The following is a 19,675-nucleotide window of genomic DNA, read 5'->3' as shown; positions in this document are numbered from 1 at the left end:
GAAAGAATTTTAAGAGCAGTAAGACAAAAATATCAAGAAACCTACAAAGAAAGACCTATCGGACTAACGGCAGACTTCTCAGAAGAAGCCTTACAATCTAGAAGGGATTTGGGTCCTATCTTCATAAACAAAACAACTGTCTACCAAGAGTTTTGTATCCACAAAACTAAGTTTCATAAATAAAGGAGAAATAAAGTTATTTTCAGACAAACAAATGTTGAGAGAAGTTGTCACTACCAAAACAGCATTATAAGAAATGCTAAAAGAAGTTCTAAACCTTGAAACAGAAGCCTGATATGCACCAAACTAGAACCTCTTGAAAGCTTAAATCTCACAGGGCCTATAAAACAATAACCAATAAGACGGTCACTATAAAATAATGAAAGGATCAATTTAACAAGAAGATATTGCAATCCAAAATTTATGTGCTCCAAACACTGGAACTCCCAGACTAATAATTACTACTAGACCTAAAAAAATGAGATAGACAGGAAAACAATAATAGTGGAAGACTTCAGTACACCACTGACAGAACTAGATAGATCTTTGAGACACAAAGTCAGCAGAGACACATTAGACTTAAATGACACACCAGAACAAATGGACTTAACAGATATTTACAGAACATTCTGCCGAGATCTGCAGAATATACATTCTTCTCATCAGCACATGGAACATTCTTTAAGAGAGACCATAGGATAAGCCACAAAATAAGTCTCAACAAATATTTAAAAATTGAAATTATATCAAGTATCTTCTCAGAACACAATAGAATAAAACTAGAATCAACTCCAAAAGGAACCCTTAAAACTATACAAATATACACGGAAATTAAATAATCTGCTCTTGCATGATATCTGGGCTAACAATAAAATCAAGATAGAAATTAAACAATTCTTTGAACTGTATTATTATAATGACACAAGTTATCAAAACCTCAGGGACACAGCAAAAGTGGTGCTAAGAGGAATGTTTATAGCACTAAATGCCTACATCAAAAAGTCTCAAAGAGGACAGATTGACAACTTAATGTCACACCTCAAGGAACTGGAGAAACAAGAACTAAACCGAAAGCTTGAAGAAGAAAAGAAATAACAAAATTAGAAGAGAACTAAATGAAACTGAAACAAACAAGCAAAAATACAGAAGATCAATGAAACAAGAAGCTGGTTCTTTGAAAAAATAAACAAAATCAATAGACTGACACTACAGAAATACAAAAGGTCATTCAAGACTGCTATGAACACCTTTATGTGCACAAACTCGAAAACCTAGAGAAAATATCCAAGTTCCTGGAAACATACAAACTTCTTGGATTAAAACAGAAACAAATATAAGCCTGAACAGACCAATAACAAGCAGCAAGATCAAAACAGTAACTTAAAAATTGCCAACAAAAAAAGCCCAGGACCAGATAGATTCATAACTGAATTCTTCCAGACATTCAAAGAAAAATTGCTACCAATACTACTGAAATTAGGTTGAGAAAGAAGGAATCCCCCCCTAAATCATTCTAGGAAGCTAGTATCACCCTAGTACCAAAACCAGGAAAGGGCACACACAAAAAAGAAAAACTACAGACCAATTTCCCTGATGAACACAGATGCAAAAATCTTCACCAAAATACTGGCTAACCAAATCCAACAGCACATAAAAAACATAATACATAATGATCAAATGGGGTTCATCCCAGGGATGCGGGGATGGTTTAAAATAAGCAAGTTAATAAATGTGATACATGACATAAACAGAATTATAAACACAAGCCATATAATAATCTCAATTGATGTAGAAAAAGCATTCACCAAAATCCAGCATCACTTTATGATAAAACTCTTTACAAACTAGGCATAGAAGGAACCTACCTCAAAAGAGTAAAAGCCATATATGACAAACCCACAGCCAACATTACACTAAATGTGGAATAGTTGAATGCATTCCCCCTGAGAACAGGAACAAGACAGTGGTGCCCACTTTCACCATTCCTATTCAATATAGTTCTAGCCAGGGCAATTAGTCAAAAGAAGGAAAGAAAAAGCATCCAAATTGGAAAAGAGGAAGTCAGACTATCACTGTTTGCAGATAATATGATTGTATACCTAGAAAACCCTAAAAACTCCTCCAAAAAGACTCTTAGATTTGATAAACAAATTTGGTAAAATCTCAAATTACAAAATCAATGTACACAAATCAGTAGCACTGCTATACACCAACAATGACCAAGCTGAGAATCAAATCAAGAACTCTTTTTCCAACAGCTGAAAAAAACAAAAAACAAAACAAAACACCTAGGAATATACTTAACCAAGGAGGTAAAAGATCTCTTCAAGGAGACCTACCAAATGCTGTTGAAAGAAATAATAGATGACACAAACAATACCATGCTCGTGGATTGAAAGAATCAATATTATGAAAATGGCCATACTACCCAAAGCAATCTACAAATTCAATGCAATTCCTATCAAAATACTAACTTTATTCTTCACAGAATTAGAAAAAACACTCCTAAAATTCATATGGAAACACAAAAGAGCCAAAATAGCCAAAGCAATCCTAAGCAAAATGAACAAATCTGGAGGTATCACATTATGAGACTTCAAGTAATACTGCAAGGCTATAGTTACCAAAACAGCATAGTACTGGCATAAAAGTAGGCAAGTAGACCAATTGAACAGAATAGAGAACCCAGAAATGAAGCCAAATACATCCAGCCAGCTGATTTTCAACAAAGCATACAAAAACATAAATTCAGGAATGGACTCCCTATTTAACAAATGGTGCTGGGAAAACTGGCAAGCCACATGTAGAGGAATGAAACTGGATTCCTATATCTCTCACTTTATACAAAAATCAACTCAAGATGGATCAAAACCTTAAATATAGGACCTGAAACTAAAAATGTTAGTAGACAACATTGCAAAAACTCTTCTAGAAATAAGCCTAGGCAAGAATTTATGACTAAGATCCCAAAAGCAAATACGACAAACATAAAAATAAATAAATGGGACCTAATTAAACTAAAAACCTTCTGCACCGCAAAATAAATAATCAGGAGAGTAAACAGAAAACCCACAGAATGAGAGAAAACATTTGTGAACTATATATTTGACAAAGGAATATGCAGAATATAATATATAGAATACATATATAATATATAGAATATACAAGGAACTCAAATCAGCAAGAAAAAAATCAAATAATTTCATTAAAAAGTAGGCAAATGATGTGAATGGACACTTCTCAAAAGAAGATGTATAAATGGCCAACAAAAATATGGAAAAAAATGCTCAATATCACTAATCATCAGGGAAATGCAAATTAAAACCTCAGTGAGATGCATACCACTCAGAATAGCCATTATTAAAAAGTCAAAAAACAATAGATGTTGGCACAGATATGATGAAAAGTAAAGCTTATACACTGCTGGTAGAAATATATAAATTAGTACAACCTAATGGAAAACAGTATGGAAATTCCTTAAAGATCTAAAAGTAGATCTACTGTTGGATTCAGCAATCTTACTGCTGGGTATCAAACCCCCAAAAAAGAAGTCTATATGAAAAAGACTCTGGCACACACATGTTTATAGCATCACCATTCACAATTGCAAAGATGTGGAACCAACCTAAGTGCTCATTGACTAATGAGTGGATAAAGAAAATGTGATATATATACACCATGGAATACTATTCAGCCATTAAAAAGAACACAATAATGTCTTTTGCAGCAACTTGGATGGAGCTGGAGGCTATCATTCTAAGTAAAGTAACACAAGAGTGGAAAAACCAAAAACTGTGTTCTCACTTATAAGTGGGAGCTAAGTTATGAGTATGCAAAAGCATACAGAGTTATATAATAGACTTTAGAGACTCAGAAGTGGGAGGAGGGAAAGGTGGGTTAGGAAGAAAAAATACCTACACATCAGGTATAATGTACACTACTCAAATTACAGGTGCACTAAAAATCTCAGAATTCACCACTATATAATTCATCCACATAACAAAAAACACTTGTACCTCAAAAGCTATTTAAATAGAAATTAAGAAAAAAATTACGAAGAACAGCACAAGTCTCTCTATTCCCTAAATCTGGCTATCAATCTGGATATCATGTTCCACGGGAATAACGCTGTCTAATAATTTGGATTTTCCATCCTTGACTTCCCCATCTCCAATGACTTTTTTTCTCCTGCCACCTCATTCCCACAGTAAGGTCCTAGAATTTTTTTGTTTGTTTGTTGTTTTTTTTTTTTTTTTTTTTTTTTTTTTTTTTTTTTTTTTTTGAGACAGAGTCTCACTCTGTCACCCAGGCTGGAGTGCAGTAGCATGATCTCGGATCACTGCAACCTCTGCCTCCCGGGTTCAAGCGATTCTTCTGCCTCAGCCTCCCGAGTAGCTGGGACTACAGGCATGCGCCACCACGCCTGGCTAATTTTTGTATTTTTAGTAGAGATGGGGTTTCACCATATTGACCAGGCTGGTCTTGAACTCCTGACCTCAGATCCACCTGCCTCGGCCTCCCAAAGGGCTGAGATTACAGGTGTGAGCCACTGTGCCCAGCTGATCCTAGACTTTTCAACACCTCACCTGCTCAGTTTCCAAAGTGATTAATTCAATCATCTCACTCGCCGACAACAAATTTAAAAGATGGGTAGATGTACTCCATTTGTCTCTTTCCCCTTCTTGCTGATTGGAACAGAAAACCATCTTTGCCATGAAATGGAAGTCAAATGATGGAGAAAGCAGAGTGCCAAAACAGAATGGGCCTGGGCTCTTAATAACTGTAGAAACATTGGACCAGCCTTGGATATAATATCAAGATATTTGAGAGAGAAACTGTATGTAAACTACTCCCATTTCAGCTCTAGGCCCAATGAAACTCGATTCTAATTTGCTGATCTCACTATAAATTCCTGGTTGTTAGTTCAAGTGGTTACCCAACACTGGTTGGCATACTTACGGTTTCTCTAAGTTCACTTTCCCACTCTCCACAACCACCCTTTACCGACTTCAAGGACCTGACCTTTCTTTCTCCCCATCTCCTACCCTGTCTCATTCCATATTAAATGTGCACTTCATGCTTCCTAAAAATCATAATTGATATTGTCATCAAATATACAACTGACCTAAATCTTTGCTCATCTTTTCTTTTTCCTTCTAACAACCTTGGAGTAAGTGAGGCTTCTTCTAGCAGAGGCCACTCCCTGTATGGGTATCCAGATACTAACATTTCTACTACTTCAGTTATCTCCTCCTACTTGCATTTTCAGCCTCTCCCTCTCTGCTAGATTTCTGAAAACAGCATTTTAATTTTCTCTAATTGGTCTCAAGCAAAGGAAAGAAGAACTCCCTGAATGCACCTTCATTTCTACTGACTGTTCTCTCTTCCTTGCATATTCAACTGCTTTTAAATATTATCTACACACACCTATGATGACTTTCTCATCGGCCATTAACTAGACACTTCTTTACTCAGAACCTTGAGAACATAGTTCTCGATAAGAAAACATGCACTTGAAATTTTTTAGAAAACCATTTAAAACAGCCCTTGTGTTAATGCTGATATCAAAAAATGAAAGGTCACAAACATCCTTAAATGGACCTCTTAAAAAATCTTAAACTTACTTGACCTTATGTGATCATACTTCTCTTGATTCTTGTGACAACAAATCCTCCTGGCTTTTTTCCTATCTCTCAGTCCAGTCATTTTTCATTTCCTTTACCAACTCAGCTCTTTATACTTTGAAACCTTCGAATTCTTAACCTCCTCAGTAACTGTGTGTGTGGTGATCCCCTCCCTGAAATGACCTTTCCTCTTTTCTTTGCAAGGTTAACTTTTCTTCATCCTCCAGGTGTCACTGAAATATTATTGCCTCAAAAAGAACTTGGACTTTAAAACTGTTTGCCACATTGTCTTTTAATGTTTCTGTCTTTTGTAATTAGATATTCATTTCCGATATTGTCTCTGCCAAGGTTTATATTCTACCATAAACTCTATAAGGTCAGGGTTCATGTCAGTTTATTCATCATTCTTTTTGAGTAGCCTGACACATGGGAGAGGTTCTATAAGTACGTGAAGAAAGAATGAATGAATAACTTAGGATGATGGAAATTTTCACTTACTTTATTATAATGCAAGTACAGAGAAAAGAGAGGGGATTTTCTTTAGGTATACTAGTGTTTTATTCATTTTCCATTGCTTTCTGCATCAAAAGTCAAGAAACATGATTGAGCAGTGAATGGATTCAGAATTCTCTGTAATTTCCACTCAATTTTTCTGTAAAACCAAAATTGGTCTAAAAATAAAGTTAATAAATTTTTTAAAAGAAAGGCACCACAGCTTAGTAGTGAAGAGCATGGGCTATAGAGTCACACAGTCTAGGTTTCAATTCCAGCTCTGTCATTTAGGAGCTTCGTGACTTCAGGCAAGTTCCTTAAACTCTCCCTGAGAGTAGGAACATTTTAGTTTTATTTTGCTTTGTTTTAATGTTGTTCACTGCTGTGTCCATACACTTAGAACTATACCCAGCACATAGTATCAACTAAATAAACAGATGGCTCTCGTTATTTTGAGGTATGTTCCTTCAATACCTACTTTATTGAAAGTTTTTAACATGAAGGGTGTTGAATTTTATTGAAAGCCTTTTCTGTATCTATTGAGATAATCATGTGGTTTTTGTCTTTAGTTCTGTATATGTGATGAATCACACTTATTGATTTGTATATGTTGAACCAATCTTGCATCCTGGGGATGAAGCCTATTTGATCATGGTAGATTAGCTTTTTGATGTGTTGCTGGATTCAGTTCGTAAATATTTTGTTGAGGACTTTTGTTTCGATGTTATTCAAAGGTATTGGCCTGAAGTTTTCATTTTTTGTTGTGTCTCTGCCAGGTTTTGGTATCAGGATGATGCTAGCCTTATAGGATGAGCTGAAAAGGAGTCCCTCTTCTCAATTTTTTGGGAATAGTTTCTGTAGGAATTATATCACCTTTTCTTTGTACATCTGATAGAATTCAGCTGTGAATCCATCAGGTCGTGGGCTTTTTTTTTTTTTTTTGGTTGCTAGGCTATTTATTACTGATTCAATTTCAGAGCTGATTATTGGTCTATTCAGGGAGTCAATTTCTTCCTGGCTCAGTCTTGGGAGGGTGTATGTGTCTCGGAATTTATCCATCTCTTCTAAGTTTTCTAGTTTTTGTGCGTAAATGTGTTCATAGTAGTTTCTGATGGTTGTTTTCATTTCTGTGGGGTCAGTAGTAACATTACCTTCAAAATTCTAATTGTGTTTATTTGGAACTTCTGTTTTTTTTTTTTTTCTTTATTAGTCTAGCTAGTGGCCTATTTTTTTTTTTTTCAAAAAACCAGCTCCTGGGTTCGTTGAACTTTTGATTTCTGAGACAAAGTCTTGCTCTTGTCACCCCAGGCTGGAGTGCAATGATACAATCTTGGCTCACTGCAATCTCTGTCTCCCAGCTTCAAGCAATTCTCCTGCCTCAGCCTACTGAATAGCTGGAATTACAGGTGCCTGCTACCACACCCGGCTAATTTTTGTATTTTTAGTAGAGATAGGGTTTCACCATGTTGGCCAGGCTGGTCTTGAACTCCTAACATCAGGTGACCCCCCCTGCCTCAGCCTCCCAAAGTACTGGAATTACAGGTGTGAGCCACCGTGCCTGGCCTGATTTTTATTTTTATTTCTCATCTTCTGCTAGCTTTGGGGCTGGTTTGTTCCTGCTTCTCTAATTCTTTCAGTTATGAAGTTAGGCTGTTAATGTGAGATCTTTCTAAGAGTTTGATGTGGGTATTCAGTGCTATGAATTTCCCTTTTAACACTGCCTTAGCTGTGTCCTAGAGATTCTAGTATGTTGTAATTTTTTTGTCACAATTCATTTTTATTTACAGAAAATAAATACTTATTCCAGTCTCAAAGTTGCCATACTTGAAGTTGCTAATTTAAAAAATGAATTTTAAATAGTCACTTAATAATCCTGCTAAGACAGTGAAATGTGGCTTAAAAAAAGTATTCAGCATCATTTGCTCATAGGTCTCTCAGAATTTGTTCTTAAAGTTTCTGGAACTTTTCTGTCTGTAAAGTACAGGAATTACCAAGCTACATGAGAAAGCTTCTCTGGGACAGGCAATGGGGAGTTAAGCAGTCATCATAAAGGAATCAATGTACATTGCATATGGTGGCTTGGACAACAAAACCATCCCTTCCCCTCTATGGTAGCTCAAGAGAGACATGCTTCTAAGCACTGAGGTATGAGGAGTCTCAGACTGTTATTTGCTGTTAGAATCGGTCTTACTTAAGGCAATAACGGTAAATCTCTGGCATAGATGCTACTGGTCCTTAATGTCCTGTGATTTTAGTAAATTCAGTAAATAGTTTGGATCTACTTAAATTTATTCAGAAATGAAACATGTTTAATTACGTTCACTGGCAGAGTAAGGGTATATTGATTTAGCATTCTTATAAAATATGTATAATATGTAGGTAAATCATAAGTCTTAAATCATACTAAGAATACTACATTATTTAAACCAATATCTATTTTAATACTATGTTTATAATTAAAAACAGCTGATGAAACTAAATCCAAAGGTATGACAAATAAGACTCAGCTCTGTCTTGCTTAAAGAACTTTTAAAAAGCATGTGCGCATAAAGCCATTCGAGGAGAAGGAAGGAGGCCCCCTTCTCATCATTCTTACTGCAGAATTCCTATTAGGGCTGGGCCAGAAATTAGCACTACTAAATACTTTAGAAAAGTCCAGAGTGTTAAACAGTCTTTTATGCAAAAGAATGTCTTTCTGCATCAGTGAATAGTAGTACCGATCAGAATTTCCTAAAAACATAAAAACAAAGGCAAGTCTGTACATTTGATCAGATGTCAAAGTAATGGGAGGTGGACTACTATGTCAACCTTAGCCAGAGCTCCTGCTGGCTTCTTCCTATATACTGTTCACCAATTTGAGTAAAGTGGACTTTGTGAGAGAATAGTGTTTGATGGCCAGGACCTCTTTTGGGCATTTCTTCTTAAGTGGAATATGCAATGGATAAGGGAGTAGGGGAGGTAATACAGTGAATCTACTCTTTCCAACTCAAAAGGACTTGATGAAGCCCAGGTATGCATTCAGGAAGCCCATGGGATCCTCTAGCTGTGGATCGTGGCTAATGTGGTCATCCAGAATTGACATCATGGACCGTGACAGCATTTTCCTGTACAGCTCGAAAAACTCTGGATATGGATTTACAGGATCCAGTGGCTCATAGATAAAATCAATGGGGTTAGTTTCAGAGGCAAGAGCTCCCACTCAGTGTCTTCTAAACTTCTCTGATTGATGATGTACTGTAAGAGATTGACAATGACTAAGTTCCCATCATTGTTGCAGCTGTGGGATGGGACTGCCCACATGTACCATCCCACAGCTCACTCTCAGAGGGCCAAGTACATGGCCCAAAGACTGGGGTGAGACATCGAGAATACAAAGAAGTTCATCAGCCACGTGAGGATGGGTGACAGCACACCTCCATCTTTGAGTATCTTTTGGAGAAGGAGTGGACAGTGAGTCTCAGGAAAGATACCTCCATTTGACAGATGGATACTCTTTATGGTAAGCCTACCAGATTGATTCTGCTTGTACTGGTAGAGGAGCTCCTGAGCAACAATATCTCCATAGTCATGAGACAAAAGGTTGGTCCTGTGGTTCTGGAGCCCCAGATGCCACAAAAGCGCTTCCATAATGCTCGCCTGCTCAAATATGGAACAGTGATGTGGTTGTGGATTGTCACTGAAGCCAAAGCCTAAGAAATCAAGCACAAGAACTTGATGAAACCTCAAGGTCAGACCTTCCCAAATCTTGTACCAATCATAGCTGGATGTTGGAAGGCTGTGTAAAAGCACAGCTATCTCCAGACTTCCAACCACACCCACAGAGTCTTGGTAGAATATATGCAGTCCCTCGTAAGTGAAAAATTTGCCTGAAGACTTCCAAGAGTGAAGGGCCAGGGAGACCTGAGGGAGTGGGATCTGCAGGTACGCAGCAAGTAGGCACATGGCCAACAGCTCCACTTGGACCCACCACACCCTCCATTCTGATTCAGGTAAGACCTGGGCTGCAGGACTCCATGTTTGGTGGAACTGGTTGTGCATGATAGTATATTGTATTTTATATTGTATTTTTGTTCTCATTATTTTCAAAGAACTTCCTGATTTCTGCCTTAATTTCATTATTTACCCAAAAGTCACTCAGGAGCATATTGTTTAATTTCCATGTAATTATTTGGTTTTGAGCAATTTTCATAGTCTCAACTTCTATTTTTATTGTGCTGTGGTCCTAGAGTGTGTTCGATATGATTTTGGTTCTTCTTACATTTGTTGAGGATTGTTTTATGTCCAATTATGTGGTTAATTTTAGAGTACATGCCATGTGGTGATGAGGAGAATGTATACTGTGTTGTTTTTGGGTGAAGAGTTCTGTAAAGGTCACAGACAAGAGTACACCGAATAGGCAAAAACTAGCATCATTCTCCTTGAAAACCAGCACAAGACAAGGATGCCCTCTCTCATCACTTCTATTCAACATAGTATTGAAAGTCCTAGCCAGAGCAATCAGGCAAGAGAAAGAAATAAAGGGCATCCAAAAAGAAAGAGAGGAAGTCAAACTGTCTCTGTTTGCAAATGACATGATTTTCTATCTAGAAAACCCCATAGTCTCAGCCCAAAAGCTCCTCCAGCTGAAAAACAACTTCAGCAAAGTTACAGGATGCAAAATCAATGCGCAAAAATCACTAGCATCCCTATACACCAACAACAGCCAAACTGAGAGCCAAATCAGAAACCAATCTCATTCACAATTGCCACACACCCACAAAAATACCTAGGGATACAGCCAACCCGGGAGGTAAAAAATCTCTACAATGAGAATTATAAAAGATTTCTCAAAGAAATCAGAGAAGTCACAAACAAATGGAAAAACATCCCATGCTCATGTATAGAAAGAATCAATATCATTAAAACAGCTATACTGTCCAAAGCCATTTACAGATTCAATGCTATTCCTATCAAACTACCAGTGACATTCTTCACAGAACTATAAAAATTATTTTAGAATTCATATGAAACCAAAAAAAGCCTGAATACCCAAGGCAATCCTAATCAAAAGGAACAAAGCTGGAGGCATCAAGCTACCCACCTTCAAACTATACTACAATAACCAAAAGAGCATGGAATTGGTACACAAACAGGCACATAGACCAATGGAACAGAATAGAGAGCCCAGAAACAAGGCCGCACACGTAGGATCATCCTGTCTTCAACAAAGCTGACAAAAACAAGCAATGGGGAAAAGACTCCGTGTTCAATAAATGGTGCTGGAATAACTGGCTAGCCATATGCAGAAGATCGAAGCTGGAGCCATTCCTTAAACCATATACAAAAATCAACTCAAGATGGATTAAAGGCTGGGTGCAGTGGCTCATGCCTGTAATCCCAGCACTTTGGGAGGCTGAGGAGCGTGGATCACTTGTGGTCAGGAGTTCAAGACCAGTCTGGCCAACATGGTGAAACCCCGTCTACACTAAAAATACAAAAATTAGGTGGGCATGATAGCAGGTACCTGTAATCCCAGCTACTCAGGAGGCTGAGGTATGAGAATTGTTTGAGCCTGGGAGGTGGAAGGTGTAGGGAGCTGAGATAGCGCCGCTGCACTCCAGCCTGGGTGGCAGAGTGAGACTCTATCTCAAAAAATTTTTTTTAAAAAAGATGGATTAAAGATTTAAATGTAAAACTCCAAATTATAAAAACCCTGGAAGATAATCTAGGCAATACTATCCTGGACATAGAAACAAAGATTTCATTTCAAATATAACAAAAGCAATGGCAACAAAAGCAAAAATTGAGAAGTAGGATCTGATTAAACTTAAGAGCTTCTATACTGCAAAAGGATATCAACAGAGTAAAGAGACAACATGCAGAATGGGAGAAAATATTTCTAATCTATGCATCTGACAAAGGTCTAATATCCAGCATCGATAAAAATAAATTTACAAGAGAAAAACAAACAACTCCATTAAAAAGTGGGCAAAGGACATGAACAGACACTTCTCAAAATAAGACATATATGTAGCCAACAAACATACGAAATAAAGCTCAATATCACTGATCATTAGAGAAATGCAAATCAAAACCACGATGTGATACCATCTCACTCCAGTTAGAATGGCTATTATTAAAAAGTCAAAAAGTAACAGATTCTGGCAAGATTGTGGAGAAAAGGGAATACTTAAACATTGTTGGTAGGAGTGTAAATTAGTTCAATCACTGTGGAAAGCACTATAGTGATTCCTCAAAGGGCTAAAAGCAGAACTAGCATTCAACCAGCGATTCCATTACTGGGCATATACCCAGAGGAATATAAATCATTCTAAAATAAAGACACATGCCCAAGAATGTTCATTACAGCACTATTCACAATAGCAAAGAAATGGAATCAACCTAAATGCAACCAATGACAGATCCACTAAAGAAAACGTGGTACATGTACACGATGGAATACTATGCAGCCATAAATAAGAATGAGATGATGCCTTTTGTGGGAACATGGATAGAGCTGGAGGCTGTTATCCTTAGCTAACTAACACAGGAACAGAAAACCAAATACCACATGTTCTCACTTATAAGTGGGAGCTAAATGGGAAGAACTTACGAACACAAAGCACAAAACAACAGACACAAGGGTCTACTTGAGCGGGGAGAGTGGAAAGAGGGAGAAGAGCAGAAAAAAGATAACTGTTGGGTACTAAGCTTAATACTTGGGTGATGAAATAATACGTACAACAAACCCTTGTGTCATGTGTTTACCTATTTAACAAACCTTCACATATATCTCCAAACTCAAAAGTTAAAAGAAATAAGTAAAATAACATTTATATATACTGAATTATTAAAAAAACCTCAATGAATACATAAATGAATACACTTTTTAAAAAATCAACGAACAGGTTAAGTTTTGCAACACAATTTTGTGGCAAAATTGAGAGCTCCTTGTTTATACAAGTCACATCATTTCTTCATTTGTCAGATGGACAGCTAGCCTCTATGGCATCAGTACCCTTTGTTTTTATCTTAATATTTCCTCTAGTTCATGTTCTCAGTGTTTCAGTTTTTTTCTCCTTAAATCCAACAATGCAGATTTCCACATTCACCTAGAGTTTTCATCAAGAAGTTACTTCTTGTGAATAAAAATGGAAAAATATCTTTTATGTCTTTATGGACAACTTTAACAGTTCAACTTACTTATGTTTATTGTGACTGAGTGAAACAATAAACTGACAAACACCAGCTGAGAGTGAATCACTGAGACCAAGTCTCCAACTTTCAGAAATTCTCAATCCATCCCAACTTAATATTTCTCAGGGAAAATAATTTACTGGCATTGTCTAGTAATTTCATATGTTTAACTCCCCGGAGTGCAAAGGAAAATAATTAATGTCTGTCTCTGGAAATTAGAAGGAATGGGATAGCTAATATGCAGGAGTTTGCCAAGACCAAAAACATGTTCCACAAAACTTGGCAAAGGAATCAAAGTTGGCAAAGGAATCAAAACATTCTTACTATGCAGGTTAGGATCATGTTGAATTCATGTCAACAAATCATAGTTCTCTAAGGTCTAGCTCAGCAAATTTATGTTGTTTAAGAAAGAAAAGCAGTGTGCTACAGAGGTCCAGTTATATTAAATGCTTTAAGTTTCGTGCAGCACATGGTGAACATTTGTCCTGGTATTTCAAAGTTGAACAATGTTTTTCAAGATTCTGATTCTAAAATATACATAAATCAAACAACCAGAGGAGGATACAATTCATTCTATTTTAAAATTTAACTCTTTTTTTGGAAGAAAAATAAAATCATTCAGTACAATTACTATAAGATGCTAGCCTTATTTATCATCAACATCATCATCAACAAATACTTGTTGACTATACGTTATGTGCTGGGCATTTTGCTAACCTCTGAAAACTCAAAAATATAATTTGTATCTACATTGCACCTGGTCTATACCTAAAAATGATAAAATATAGTTGAAAGAAAGGCAGCTAGCACTTGTCTATTAAGTCAGAGAGTCATGCAGTCATTCTGTCATCATTCATTCATTTTATAGTTCCTCCTATTTGCCAACCACTCTATACAGTGCTGGACACGTAGAAGTAAACAAAACAGATATGGTCTTAGCTTTCCCGGTGCTAGATATTCTACTATATATTGTGTAAATATTAACTCACTCACTTTATTTAAGACTCAAGGTTATAACTATGAAGAAACCAGAAAACTGAGGCTTAAAGGAATGTTGCCTAAATAATGAATATATATAAATTCAGACGTATCCTATTTCTTTTATTTAGGGTTTCAAGTAATAATGAGAAAATAAAAGCAATGTGAGAAGAAAGGAAATTTATCTAACACTGTGGACCGGATAACATAGCAGCTATACATTTACTAAAGCAGCTAAAAAAGCTGAATATTCTGTTCCCCACCCAGCCACCCTAGCAGCTAGAAGTGACCAGATGACACACACCTTTATTTATTTATTTATTTTTTGAGATGGAGTCTCGCTCTGTCGCCCAGGCAGGAGTGCAGTGGCGCGATCTCGGCTCACTGCAAGCTCCGCCTCCTGGGTTCACGCCATTCTCCTGCTTCAGCCTCCCGAGTAGCTGGGACCACAGGTGCCCGCCACCGTGCCTGGCTAATTTTTTTGTAATTTTAGTAGAGACGGGGTTTCACCATGTTAGCCAGGATGGTCTCGATGTCCTGACCTCATGATCCGCCCTCCTCAGCCTCCCAAAGTGCTGGGATTACAGGCGTGAGCCGCTGCGCCCGGCTGACACACTCCTTCCTAATAAAATACAGCAGAAGTCTGGAAAGGATCTCTGACAGTGTTCTGCGCTTACAATGAATAGAACAGGAGCAGTACATAAAGCTATTTTCCCTCCATCCTTCCCTGGACACAGATGAAGGCAGAGCAGTCCCTATGTCATAAACAGAAAACTAAGATATTAAAGATAGAAAGCCCCTAGATGACATCATCAATCCCCTGCATCAGGCTTGTTCTACCTATCCTTCTACTTTTTTTCATGAAATTTTAAAAAAGAGGAAGAAAGAAAACTTATTTGAAATACATGTTTACTCCTCCATAATCTATTGTTGTGCAACTTATAGTCCCAAAACTTAATGACTTTAGTTGCCATTAATTAACACATGACCAGCAATTTGGGCTGAGTTCAGCTGGTGGTTCTTCTGCTTGTCTTGCCTTGGTTCGTTCATATGGCTTTCCTCAACTGGCAGTTCAACTGAGGCTTGATGGTACAAAATGAACCTACCTTCTTGTCTGGAGGTTAGTGGTAGCTGTCATTTGGGATATGTGTCTTCAACATTTTAGCCTGGGCTTCTTCATTCTTCACATGGTGCCAATGCTACAAGAGAGCTGGTCACAATACACCAGTCCTATTTGAGCCTTTGCTTGTGTCATATTTGTTAATGTCTTATTGACTAAAGCAAGTCATAAGGCCAAGTTTGGAGTAAACACAGGAGTGAGCTACACAAGCATGTGAAGACAGGGAGGTGTGACATATTGGGAACAATTACTCTAATAACCTACCACTTATATTAATGTTATTTACGTCCTTCTCTTTAACCAATTTTTATGTCCTACATAACAAATGAGTGCAAATTCTGAAAGTACTCTATCTCAAATATGACCTATCTTCTTTATTCTGAATTATCTTTTGATATTTCAAATTTTATTTTCTCATATGTCTATGGACTAGATCATATACATGTATTTTACTATTTGATAATGTGGCTAAGATATGTAAAATAAAGAGCAAATCCTATTGTCTGCAGAGTTACTGATCACTGAAGACCTCTTCACTCTGTAGGCAGTTTCGAGCTGCTTGCAGATAGCGTCTCATTATAGATAGCTGAGATAGAATAACAATGGACAACAGCAGGTAAAACTGCCCAAGGATTTGGAGGTCAGATACAAATTGTAGTAAGTGGGTCAAGACATGTAAGCAATTGCTTAATAGCACTGTCTCTATTGCATTAATAACGGGTAAAAATTAATCCTGTTACATAAATATAAACAATTTGTATTGTAGTATCATTATTTAATTGTGTACTTTAAAGGGGATAAATGAAACATCATATGTACATTTAACTAACAGAAATTCTACATTCTGGGACACATTTAAAAAATATATCAGTGACTTGTTCAGTCATCATTCACTCATTGAGTGTGTGACTCAGAGTCAGGTAAGTCAAAAGATACAAATCTTCCATGGCTTAGCTCATGCTGGGGTGAAAGTGACATTCAGAGCATGAAGGTCTTGAAATTAAAGAGGATTTTTTTAAAAGAGGAAATACGTTGGGGTGAGATTTTTTTCACTTACACACTAACTTTAGGATGCCTGTGTAAAATGTAATTCCAATGTGAAAACATGTACAGAATTATAGTTATCACCAAAGTGTTCTAAAATTCCACTGGATTTTATTTATTACAAAAGCCATTTTTCCCTAAATATTTCACATGATTCTCTGTAAACAGATATTTTAGCAGCCAGGATGTTGTTAGTGCCATTACTACCATCAACTTTACTTTCAAGCCAAACAAATTTATTTTGTGAGGAGTAAGAAGGGGTAATTAAAGATGAACATGGAGAAAGCATCTTACTGTGAACCCTTTTCCTAGCATTCAATTAAAAACACTGGAAATGCAGGAAAAAAAATCCCCATACAACTCCTTAATAATATGAAAAGAGACATACTACATTTGTCTCACACAAATGCTAATTTTTAGCCCCTGTGGCAAGGTCTGTGATTGGCTCCACATGTTTCTACAGTAAGAGACATATTAAGATTCTTATGGTTCCATTTCTTTTACCCAACTTGTCTTCCTCCCAGCCTCTAGCTGTGCATCTTCTAAATTCTCTGGCCTCCAAGAAGAAGTACAAGAGGTGGTTCAGTTTCTCAGCTATAATTTCCTTCTCTTTCTCTCTAAAACCAATAACATGGTCAGCTTTCCAGACATTCTAGGGTAAAAAGAGACTTTAAGTTTGTTTTTGAGAGTATTTAAATTGGCCAGGGAGTCACTTTTGAATGTGTGCTAATATTCAGACTGACTTTCTAAATAACTTCTTTTCAAAGTCTGACAAGCAGATATTAATGATTGCCTCTCAGTCCGAAAATTCCAAGTTAATAATTTTACCATTTAAGAATTTATATGGAATCACAGTAAACAAAATTAAAAATGCCTGGGAAGTTAACGGAAAGTATTTTTCAAAATGGCTCTAATTTCCATCAATAGAGTATAACCACTGGTCAGATGAAAAATCACTTCCCAATACAATGTATGGGCAAATATCATTTTTCCAGGACAATCTGTTTTCTTCAAATCATTTATCAAAAAGATACTGAAATTCACACATCTGCCTATTCAACATTAGAGGAAAATTATATTTTGTTTAATGCCATATGTAAGCATGATAAAGTTTGAATAATGAAAGATAAAGCAAAAGACCCGAAGAAAAATCTCTATCACAGGGATGACTAATTTCATTACTCTTATTTCTATTTACAAAGTATTTTCAGAAGAAAGGAGAAGCTGTTGAAACTGCTGTAAACTTTTTAAAAAGAAACATTAAGGGAATATAATACGGCTGTTCCCAAAGCAAGAAAAATATCTTCCCCTGAAGAACAAGAAACAAAATTTTCTTTTTAATTTTTTATCTAATAGAACTTGGTTGAATTAACTCAAACTTTAGGTGCCCCTGCCTGAAAACTGAGCAATTGGTAAATAAGTCTAATGGAGACTTAGGAAATCTGTGCCAGAAATAAGATGCTCAACTCATCTAAGATTGTGTAAGAGCACATTTTTTAAAAAGTTCTTGGCAAATTGAAATGACATGAAGAGATGGTGAGACTTTCTACACTACTCTGGATGAAATACAAAATTAAAGGAGAGACAAATTCCATTCAGTTACAGAGAATAGGGATATAAGGACTTTCCTTTTAACTCACATTTTTGTTTCTCATACAATGATGAAAAGTACAAATTATTGCCTAGGTTTGGCATGACATTCAAATCAATGTGAACTATTTCCCATGTTCAAACCCCACAAAAATGTTTAGCTTCTGACCATAAACTTGTGCAGGTCCTGCCGGCTAATTTTTGTAAGGATACAGAGAATGGGTTTTGTGAGTGTATGATTTCATTTAATTGATCTATTTTAATTGATATGTAACATCTGTACATATTTTCCCTATACATGTGATAATTTGATACATCTGTATAATCAAATTGGGGTAGTTAGGGCATCCATCACCTTAAATATTTATCTTTTCTTTATGCTAGGAACATTTGATTATTCTCTTCCAGCTATTTTTAAATGTCCAATAGATTAATGTTAACTATAGTCACCCTATTGATCTATCAAATGTTATTTATAATAAAGCTTGGTAATGGAAGGATATTACAAATGCATTACTTTCTACAAAGTACTAATTGAATGTATTATAGATTATGAAAACTCTATACATACAGTTATTTTGATTGCCTGTATATAATCAATATTCCTCTCTCTCTCCCTCAAATTCATGTTAATACACATTGAACAAACATATACATATCTACACATACACTTTTTTTCTTCTCACAATATCAGATGAATTTAAGTCTTCTTACTTAATTACACTTGATTCCCTGAAGCATGGAAAATATGGCAATGGTGCATAGGACCAACAGGTTTCATCTCACCTGCTAATTCTCTGTCATCGATAGTGCTGTCTGGAGCAAGAAGATGAGAAGGATTTGTAGGTCAGCAAAAAGGAGTACAATAATCAATTGGTAATGGCTTCTATGGTAAGGCATGAGTAGCTAGATATTTACTATTCATTTTAGATGATCTCCCTCTCAATGTTCTTTGCTATAAGACACACAGAAATCCAGATTTCAGAAGAAAAACTGTCAACTAACCAAAAGTAACAGGAGTTGGGTCTCTGGGGGTGTTCAGTGTTTTATGTTAAGAAGTGGAGATATATGGGAAAGCAGGAATGTCCCATCAAGACAATTCAAACAGTAGCTGCATCATTCAGTTAAATGTTTATTAGCTCAATTCATCACAGTTAAACCTTTTAGACGGGGCACAGTTAGTTAGCACTGGCAAGTCCATTGTGATCACTGGAAGCAAGTGAGCAAGAGGGGGTCAATACCCACAAAGAAGCACACTGTTCTTTTCTACAGATAATGAATCTAAGAACCATCTCTACGGCTGACAGGCATGGTAGCATTCAAAAGAAGCAATTCTAACCAGGGGTTAGGCATGGTCATCAGAGCTCCTTACATTTCCTACAGAGCCGACACTCTCACTAAAGAGCTTAACTTCAGGGTTACAAGCTCTTACTCAATCCTAAAAATCGTCTTCCATAAAAAGGAGAAATAGAGACCCTCTACTACTTTGTCTTGTTTCTCTAGTACTTTGTAGGGTTCTCCATATAGAAGGTTGACAGCCTTTTATGGCTTTCTTTGGAGGCCACCTGTGTCGAGAAACTCTTACAGAAAGTTAACTATCTATGCTGTTCCTTGAAGGGAAAGGAATGACAGCTAGAAAATAAGGTATGTA

The 19,675-nt window shown here is 36.6% G+C and overlaps 1 protein-coding gene and 1 pseudogene across 10 annotated transcripts in view; both read right to left on the bottom strand.

Annotated features, from left to right (window-relative positions):
• The window catches only part of RBMS3 (RNA binding motif single stranded interacting protein 3), a 1,471,465-nt gene that overhangs the window by 943,953 nt on the left and 507,837 nt on the right, over window positions 1–19,675 (bottom strand). The gene's annotated exons all lie outside the window — the stretch shown is intronic.
• On the bottom strand, window positions 8,588–10,154 carry LOC470776 (mesoderm-specific transcript homolog protein-like; annotated as a pseudogene).

Source organism: Pan troglodytes, chromosome 2, assembly GCF_028858775.2.
Source record: "Pan troglodytes isolate AG18354 chromosome 2, NHGRI_mPanTro3-v2.0_pri, whole genome shotgun sequence".
Lineage (NCBI taxonomy): Eukaryota > Metazoa > Chordata > Mammalia > Primates > Hominidae > Pan > Pan troglodytes.
Note: the sequence above shows the minus strand (reverse complement) of the source record. Positions and strands in the feature narration are given on the sequence as shown.